General features: G+C 44.4%; 2 protein-coding genes and 3 pseudogenes across 3 annotated transcripts in view; all 5 read left to right on the plus strand.

Moving 5' to 3' along the window:
- The window catches only part of LOC130531667 (protocadherin alpha-C2-like), a 119,081-nt gene that overhangs the window by 20,263 nt on the left and 88,641 nt on the right, over nt 1-10,177 (plus strand). The gene's annotated exons all lie outside the window — the stretch shown is intronic.
- Nucleotides 1-10,177, plus strand: part of LOC130531714 (protocadherin alpha-8-like) — a 42,252-nt gene that overhangs the window by 13,643 nt on the left and 18,432 nt on the right. The window lies entirely within an intron of this gene.
- Nucleotides 1,499-4,440, plus strand: LOC130531698 (protocadherin alpha-8-like; annotated as a pseudogene).
- On the plus strand, nt 4,623-7,099 carry LOC130531268 (protocadherin alpha-3-like; annotated as a pseudogene).
- LOC130531708 (protocadherin alpha-3-like) lies at nt 7,356-10,172 on the plus strand (annotated as a pseudogene).

A 10,177-nucleotide genomic window follows, 5' to 3' on the forward strand; every position in this document is an offset into this window, starting at 1 on the left:
GCCAGCACTCCTGCCGGCATTGACGAGCTTAATCTTTTGGCCGCACCGGGCAGTCGTCGAGGAGGTGGCCTGCGTGGCCACAGTAGGCGCACAACCCAGCTGAGCGCCGGCGCAGACGTTCCGACTGGGTTAGATGTGTTCGACCCAACTGCATTGGCTCGCAGGTTGAAGCCTCAGGCGCTGGAACAGGGACGAAGGCAGACGAGTCCCCGGTGGTCTCCCTCGGCCTGGAGAACCTCCCAGAAGGTCTCACGTCCGCTCGCTCACCCTCTGCCGGCGTCGCTCCCGAAGTCGATTGTCCAATCGAGTAGCCAGACCGATGAGCGCCTCCAAGGTCTCCGGCTGCTCCCTCGCTGCTAACTCGTCCTTCAGGTCGTCGGAAAGCCCCTGTGTAAAAACTCCCTGAAGTGCTGCGTCGTTCCAGCCGCTTCGGGCAGCAAGGATACGGAAACGAATTGAGTAGTCAGCGACAGAGCTGGGACCCTGGCGCAGGGACAGAATTTGGGAAGACGCTTCGCTGCTCTGAATGGGATGATCAAAAACCCGTCTTAATTCGGCCGTAAAAACCGGAAAACTAGAGGACGGGGGGGTCTGGTTCTCCAACACGGCTGTGGCCCATTGCGCCGCTCTCCCAGAGAGTAGGTTCACCATGAAGGCAATCTTTGCCCTGTCGCTGGGGTAGGTGAGGGGTTGAAGGTCAAAAACCAGCGAGCACTGGAGCAAGAATGAGGCACACGCACCTGCCTCTCCGGAATATCGCTCCGGGACCGGGACGTGGGGCTCCCGTGGTGCAGCAGTGAACAGCTGTGACGCAACTCTCGGCGCCTCCGCGGGGGTCGGAGGCGGGACCAGCTCCGCTCGTCCCGAGGCAAGCAGGGCCGTCACGCTGGCGTTAAGAGTCTGAAGGGAGGTCCAGATGTCGGTGAGGAGCTGGTCGTGTTGACCCAGCAACCTTCCCTGAGCCTCCAATGTTCGGCGCACTGCGTCCTGGTCCGCCGGATCCATGTTGGTTGGCATGTAATGTTACGAGCGGTTGTGTTAGGACCCGAAAGCAGGCAGGACACAGTGGCGTATCGTCTTCCGTGAAGCTTTATTTCTGTTCACACAAAATCGCGCAACTCAAAATGCGTGTTGACCACGACTCCGTTCTTCACCCAAACAGAACAATGAAAACTTACAACAAAAATCCGAGCGGAGTCAAAAGCAGACCACGAAGGATATAGATAAACGAACAGTCCGAGAAACGGGTCAAAAGTAATCCACGAAGGAAAAAAGTGTTTCAATAGTCCAAGTGAGTGTAGCTGGGGTCTTCCGAAACAGACAAGACATGCCAACGCTGGCCACCCGTGAGAACAGTCCATAAATAGGTGGCTTGATTGCTGATAGTCTGCAGGTGCACCAGTCCCCGGCACCACCTGTGGCTGAAGCATGGCTCCAACGCCCCCCGCAGGAGAAACCCTGCAAAAGAGTTCCCAGAAACTGGGAACCTGACAGAAAGCCGTGGATGGCGCGGGGATATTCGCTCGGCTGTCTTATTGTGGTTGTCTTGTTGAGCGCGGCTTCGGCGCAAATCAGGTATTCCATCTCTGAGGAAGTCAACGAAGGAACAGCGGTGGGGAATGTGGCAAAAGACCTGGGACTAGATAAGATCACCTTGAAGGAGAGAAAATGTCGCATTGTTTCCAGTAATGCGGACGTCCTATTCCAAGTCAACCAGAATGACGGTGTTCTGTATGTGAGCCGGAAGATCGACAGAGAAGAGGTGTGCGCGCAGAGCAGCTCTTGTTTAGTGAATCTGAAAACGGTGCTGGAAAATCCGCTGGAAATACATTACGTTGAAGTCGAAGTACTGGATATCAATGACCATTCTCCTGTTTTCCTCGAAAGTGATAAAATATTGGATATTTTTGAGTCAGTGTTAGCTGGTGCGCGATTTCAGCTGAAAGGTGCACAAGACGCAGACAGCGGTCGTTTCTCTTGTTCAGCACTATAAACTCAGTCAGAACGATCACTTCCGTTTGGAGGTTAAAGACAGAGGAAAAGATGGTAAAATCCCGATATTAGTGGTCCAAAAATCCTTGGACAGGGAGACTGCAGGAAGTCATTCATTAGTGTTGACGGCTTTTGATGGAGGTAAACCTCCGAAATCCGGTGAGATGAATATTCTAATAAATGTGTTGGACATTAATGATAATGCCCCTGTTTTCTCTAAGGATGCTTATTCTGTGATGCTCCATGAAAATACTCCAATAGGCACAACAGTCATACAAGTGAATGCAACTGATGCAGATGATGGTCCAAACGGAGAAGTTGTTTATTCATTTAGCAACTCTATGAACCAGAACGTTCTAGATTTGTTTGATATAAATCGAATAACAGGTGAGATTACAGTTAAGGGTCCAATAGATTATGAGGAGAATGAAAGATATGAAATTGAAGTGGAGGCTTCAGATAAAGGTTTTGTTCCTTTAAAAACAGAGAAGACCGTGATCATAGACATAACTGATGTTAACGATAATGCACCAGAAATTGAGGTGACATCTTTTTCAAGTTTCATCCCTGAAGATTACCGACCTGGAACTACTGTTGATCATATTACTGTGAATGATTTAGATTCAGGAATAAATGGAAAGGTTATATGCACCATAAGTGATGATTCTCCTTTTGCCTTAACACCATCATTAAAGGACAAAATGTTCTCTTTAGTCACCAAATCAGCTCTGGACAGAGAGCAAAGAGATAAATATGATCTAACAATAACTGCCAAAGATGCAGGTCAACCATCGTTATCATCTGAGAAGACAATCACTGTTGTGGTGTCAGATGTAAATGACAACAGGCCAGAGTTTTCACTGAGTCCTTATACTTTCTATATCAGTGAAGCCAATCAACCAGGTACATCAGTGTTTTCTGTTAAAGCCTTTGATCGTGATGACAACGACAACGCTCATGTTTCCTATCATATTCTCAGAGATGGAAGTCCAGAAAACAAACTGACCTCATTTTTGAGTATCAACTCTGAGACTGGAGATATTTTAGCCCTGAAGAGTTTTGACTTTGAAGCCCAGAAATGTTCCAGTTCCAAGTTGTTGCCTCAGATTCTGGAAGTCCGTCACTGAGCAGCAACGTGACAGTGAACGTGTTCATTCTGGATCAGAACGACAACGCTCCAGTCATCCTGTATCCAGTCAGCTCCAACGGTTCTGCTGAAGGTGTGGAGGAGATTCCCCGCAATGTGAACGCAGGACACTTAGTGACTAAAGTCAGAGCCTATGATGCTGATATAGGATATAACGGCTGGTTGTTGTTCTCCCTGCAGCAAGTTAGTGACCACAGTCTCTTTGGTTTGGACCGCTACACAGGACAGATCAGAACACTGCGCTCATTCACAGAGACAGACGAGGCTGAGCATAAACTGGCCATACTGGTCAAAGACAATGGCAACGTTTCCCTGTCAGCAACAGCTACTGTGATGGTCAAACTGGTGGAGCCCAAAGAGGCTTTTGCTGCTTCTGACCTTCAAAGTTCTGTAAAGGACAATGAGGACAGTCACGTGACTTTTTATCTGATCATCACTTTGGGCTCCGTGTCAGTTCTCTTCATCATCAGCATCATCGTCCTGATTGCAATGCAGTGCTCCAAATCTCCAGACTACACTTCTAAATATCTGCCAGAGACTAATTATGATGGAACACTGTGCCACAGCATCCAGTACAGATCAGGAGACAAACGCTACATGTTAGTTGGACCCAGGATGAGTATAGGATCTACTATAGTACCAGGCAGCCACGCTAATACGCTGGTGCTCCCTGACAGGAGGAGAAACAATGAGGAGGTAAGATCTATATTTCAAAGATTGTCACGTCAATACTTTAATACTAAACTTTACATGACATATTACATCGTTGAAAGCTGAAATGTGAAAGTGTTCAGGTGTTGGAAGACTGAACAGTCTAAATGTTATATTAAAGGTGCCTCAAAAACACTCTACAGCAAATATATGTCCAAACTTCATTCAAACTGTAAATGAAGGACATTCAGTTGGTGATAATTAAGAATTTATATTAAAAAGGAGACAGCACAGAAAAAAAAATCTTTCAGACACATGGTGGCGCTGAAAGGAGTGTCAAACTAGAATTGTACAATTGAGTTAATAGTTTCTGTTCATTTAATTCCATCACCTTTTCCAGGATATATTAAAAACTATCACCCTGGTCGTGGTCGCTGTTCGTAGTGCTGAATGTCTGAATTATTTTCAGTGCTTGTTCAGACAATTTTAACTTTATTTTTCATTGAACGACTTGAATAATATTATCATGGCTACATTTTCTGTACAATGTGTTGTTGCATCAGATATTCTGTAGTGAGACTCTTCATCACATGGTGTCAGTATAATGTTGGAACTGAATTTTATGTGAGTTTGTCGTCACTGTGCTATGGTCCCACCTCCTGAGGGTCTTTTTACTCCCACCTTCGCTCAGTGGTTTCTGTCCTCATTGTTGCCTTTGTCGATCCCTCTAAAAGCGAATTGAGTGAATATTTTCACACGAGGACCCTCTGGATTGTAGCTGCGCAGAGAAACGTTTCATTTTTGATGGATTGCTGATTACATCGCGTGTATCATGGAACAAAAACGGGAGAAAGCCGTGGATGCGCGGGGATATTCGCTCGGCTGTCTTATTGTGGTTGTCTTGTTGAGCGCGGCTACGGCGCAAATCAGGTATTCCATCTCTGAGGAAGTCAACGAAGGAACAGCGGTGGGGAATGTGGCAAAAGACCTGGGACTAGATAAGATCACCTTGAAGGAGAGAAAATGTCGCATTGTTTCCAGTAGTGCGGACGTCCTATTCCAAGTGAACCAGAATGACGGTGTTCTGTATGTGAGCCGGAAGATCGACAGAGAAGAGGTGTGCGCGCAGAGCAGCTCTTGTTTAGTGAATCTGAAAACGGTGCTGGAAAATCCGCTGGAAATACATTACGTTGAAGTCGAAGTGCTGGACATCAATGACCATTCTCCCATCTTTCCAGAGGATAATAAAATTTTGGAGGTATCAGAGAACGCATTGCTTGGTGCGCGATTTCAGCTGAAAGGTGCACAAGACGCAGACAGCGGTCGTTTCTCTGTTCAGCACTACAACTCAGTCAGAACGATCACTTCCGTTTGGAGGTTAAAGACAGAGGAAAAGATGGTAAAATCCCGATATTAGTGGTCCAAAAATCCTTGGACAGGGAAACTGCAGGAAGTCATTCATTAGTGTTGACGGCTTTTGATGGAGGTAAACCTCCGAAATCCGGTGAGATGAATATTCTAATAAATGTGTTGGACATTAATGATAATGCCCCTGTTTTCTCTAAGGATGTTTATTCTGTGATGCTCCATGAAAATACTCCAATAGGCACAACAGTCATACAAGTGAATGCAACTGATGTAGATGATGGTCCAAACGGAGAAGTTGTTTATTCATTTAGCAACTCTATGAATCAGAACGTTCTAGATTTGTTTGATATAAATGAAGTAACAGGTGAGATTACAGTTAAGGGTCCGATAGATTATGAAGAGAGTGAAAGATTTCAAATTGAGGTTGAGGCATCGGATAAAGCCAATGCCCCTTTTACAAACAGAAAGAAGTGTTTTAATAGAGATAGTTGACATTAATGATAATGTACCTGAGATTGAAATTACATCTTTTTCAAGTTTCATTCCTGAAGATTCCCGACCTGGAACCACTGTTGCTCATATTAGTGTGAATGATTTAGATTCAGGAATAAATGGAAAGATCATTTGCACCATAAGTGATGATTCTCCTTTTGCTTTATCACACCATCATTAAAGGACAAAATGTTCTCTTTAGTCACCAAATCAGCTCTGGACAGAGAGCAAACAGATAAATATGATCTAACAATAACTGCCAAAGATGCAGGTCAACCATCGTTATCATCTGAGAAGACAATCACTGTTGTGTTGTCAGATGTAAATGACAACAGGCCAGAGTTTTCACTGAGCCCTTATACTTTCTATATCAGTGAAGCCAATCAACCAGGTACATCAGTGTTTTCTGTTAAAGCCTTTGATCGTGATGACAACGACAACGCTCATGTTTCCTATCATATTCTCAGAGATGGAAGTCCAGAAAACAAACTGACCTCATTTTTGAGTATCAACTCTGAGACTGGAGATATTTTAGCCCTGAAGAGTTTTGACTTTGAAGCCCAGAAAACGTTCCAGTTCCAAGTTGTTGCCTCAGATTCTGGAAGTCCATCACTGAGCAGCAACGTGACAGTGAACGTGTTCATTCTGGATCAGAACGACAACGCTCCAGTCATCCTGTATCCAGTCAGCTCCAACGGTTCTGCTGAAGGTGTGGAGGAGATTCCCCGCAATGTGAACGCAGGACACTTGGTGACTAAAGTCAGAGCCTATGATGCTGATATAGGATATAACGGCTGGTTGTTGTTCTCACTGCAGCAAGTTAGTGACCACAGTCTCTTTGGTTTGGACCGCTACACAGGACAGATCAGAACACTGCGCTCATTCACAGAGACAGACGAGGCTGAGCATAAACTGGTCATACTGGTCAAAGACAATGGCAACGTTTCCCTGTCAGCAACAGCTACTGTCATGGTCAAACTGGTGGAGCCCAAAGAGGCTTTTGCTGCTGCTGCTACCTTCAGAGTTCTGCAAAGGACGATGAGGACAGTCACATGACTTTTTATCTGATCATCACTTTGGGCTCCGTGTCAGTTCTCTTCATCATCAGCATCATCGTCCTGATTGCAATGCAGTGCTCCAAATCTCCAGACTACACTTCTAAATATCTGCCAGAGACTAATTATGATGGAACACTGTGCCACAGCATCCAGTACAGATCAGGAGACAAACGCTACATGTTAGTTGGACCCAGGATGAGTATAGGATCTACTATAGTACCAGGCAGCCACACGCTAATACGCTGGTGCTCCCTGACAGGAGGAGAAACAATGAGGAGGTAAGATCTATATTTCAAAGATTGTCGCATCAGTACTTTAATACTAAACATTACATGACATATTACATAGTTGAAAGCTGAAATGTGAAAGTGTTCAGGTGTTGGAAGACTGAACAGTCTAAATGTTATATTAAATGTACCTCAAAACACTCTACACACAACAGCAAATATATGTCCAAACTTCATTCAAACTGTAAATGAAGGACACTCAGTTGGTGATAATTAAGAATTTATATTAAAAAGGAGACAGCACAGTAAAAAAATCTTTCAGACACATGGTGGCGCTGAAAGGAGTGTCAAACTAGAATTGTACAATTTAGTTAATAGTGTCTGTTTATTAATTATCACCTTTTCCTGGATATATTAAAAACTATCACCCTGGTAGTGGTCGCTGTTCGTAGTGCTGAATGTCTGAACTATTTTCAGTGCTTGTTCAGACAATTTTAACTTTATTTTTCATTGAACGACTTGAATAATATTATCATGGCTACATTTTCTGTACAATGTGTTGTTGCATCAGATATTCTGTAGTGAGACTCTTCATCACATGGTGTCAGTATAATGTTGGAACTGAATATTATGTGAGTTTGTCGTCACTGTGCTATGGTCCCACCTCCTGAGGGTCTTTTTACTCCCACCTTCGCTCAGTGGTTTCTGTCCTCATTGTTGCCTTTGTCGATCCCTCTAAAAGCGAACTGAGTGAATATTTTCACACGAGGACCCTCTGGATTGTAGCTGCGCAAGAAACGTTTCATTTTTGATGGATTACTGATTACATCGCGTGTATCATGGAACAAAAACGGAGAAAGCCGTGGATGGCGCGGGGATATTCGCTCGGCTGTCTTATTGTGGTTGTCTTGTTGAGCGCGGCTTCGGCGCAAATCAGGTATTCCATCTCTGAGGAAGTCAACGAAGGAACAGCGGTGGGGAATGTGGCAAAAGACCTGGGACTAGATAAGATCACCTTGAAGGAGAGAAAATGTCGCATTGTTTCCAGTAGTGCGGACGTCCTATTCCAAGTGAACCAGAATGACGGTGTTCTGTATGTGAGCCGGAAGATCGACAGAGAAGAGGTGTGCGCGCAGAGCAGCTCTTGTTTAGTGAATCTGAAAACGGTGCTGGAAAATCCGCTGGAAATACATTACGTTGAAGTCGAAGTGGTGGACATCAATGACCATTCTCCCATCTTTCCAGAAGATAATAAAATTTTGGAGGTATCAGAGAACGCATTGCTTGGTGCGCGATTTCAGCTGAAAGGCGCACAAGACGCAGACAGCGGTCGTTTCTCTGTTCAGCACTATAAACTCAGTCAGAACGATCACTTCCGTTTGGAGGTTAAAGACAGAGGAAAAGATGGTAAAACCCGATATTAGTGGTCCAAAAATCCTTGGACAGGGAAACTGCAGGAAGTCATTCATTAGTTTTGACGGCTTTGGATGGAGGTAAACCTCCGAAATCCGGTGAGATGAATATTCTAATAAATGTGTTGGACAATAATGATAATGCCCCAGTTTTCTCTAAGGATGTTTATTCTGTGATGCTTCATGAAAATTCTCCAATAGGCACAACAGTCATACAAGTGAATGCAACTGATGCAGATGATGGTCCAAACGGAGAAGTTGTTTATTCATTTAGCAACTCTATGAACCAGAACGTTCTAGATTTGTTTGATATAAATGAAGTAACAGGTGAGATTACAGTTAAAGGTCCAATAGATTATGAGGAGAATGAAAGATATGAAATTGAGGTTGAGGCTTCAGATAAAGCTAGTGCTCCACTTACATCAGAGAAAAGTGTTTTGATAAAAGTTGTTGATGTTAATGATAATGTACCTGAGATTGAAATTACATCTTTTTCAAGTTTCATTCCTGAAGATTCCCGACCTGGAACTACTGTTGCTCATATTAGTGTGAATGATTTAGATTCAGGAATAAATGGAAAGGTCATTTGCACCATAAGTGATGATTCTCCTTTTGCTTTATCACCATCATTAAAGGACAAAATGTTCTCTTTAGTCACCAAATCAGCTCTGGACAGAGAGAAAACAGATAAATACGATGTAACAATAACTGCTAAAGATGCAGGTCAACCATCGTTATCATCTGAGAAGACAATCACTGTTGTGGTGTCAGATGTAAATGACAACAGGCCAGAGTTTTCACTGAGTCCTTATACTTTCTATATCAGTGAAGCCAATCAACCAGGTACATCAGTGTTTTCTGTTAAAGCCTTTGATCGTGATGACAACGACAACGCTCATGTTTCCTATCATATTCTCCGAGATGGAAGTCCAGAAAACAAACTGACCTCATTTTTGAGTATCAACTCTGAGACTGGAGATATTTTAGCCCTGAAGAGTTTTGATTTTGAAGCCCAGAAACGTTCCAGTTCCAAGTGGTTGCTTCAGATTCTGGAAGTCCGTCACTGAGCAGCAACGTGACAGTGAACGTGTTCATTCTGGATCAGAACGACAACGCTCCAGTCATCCTGTATCCAGTCAGCTCCAACGGTTCTGCTGAAGGTGTGGAGGAGATTCCCCGCAATGTGAACGCAGGACACTTGGTGACTAAAGTCAGAGCCTATGATGCTGATATAGGATATAACGGCTGGTTGTTGTTCTCCCTGCAGCAAGTTAGTGACCACAGTCTCTTTGGTTTGGACCGCTACACAGGACAGATCAGAACACTGCGCTCATTCACAGAGACAGACGAGGCTGAGCATAAACTGGTCATACTGGTCAAAGACAATGGCAACGTTTCCCTGTCAGCAACAGCTACTGTGATGGTCAAACTGGTGGAGCCCAAAGAGGCTTCTGCTGCTTCTGACCTTCAGAGTTCTGCAAAGGACGATGAGGACAGTCACATGACTTTTTATCTGATCATCACTTTGGGCTCCGTGTCAGTTCTCTTCATCATCAGCATCATCGTCCTGATTGCAATGCAGTGCTCCAAATCTCCAGACTACACTTCTAAATATCTGCCAGAGACTAATTATGATGGGACACTGTGCCACAGCATCCAGTACAGATCAGGAGACAAACGCTACATGTTAGTTGGACCCAGGATGAGTATAGGATCTACTATAGTACCAGGCAGCCACGCTAATACGCTGGTGCTCCCTGACAGGAGGAGAAACAATGAGGAGGTAAGAGTCATACGTTCACCATCCTAATTGCAAAATATGGATTCTCC

The sequence above is a fragment of the Takifugu flavidus genome, chromosome 9 (genome assembly GCF_003711565.1).
Source record: "Takifugu flavidus isolate HTHZ2018 chromosome 9, ASM371156v2, whole genome shotgun sequence".
NCBI classification, from domain to species: Eukaryota; Metazoa; Chordata; class Actinopteri; order Tetraodontiformes; family Tetraodontidae; genus Takifugu; species Takifugu flavidus.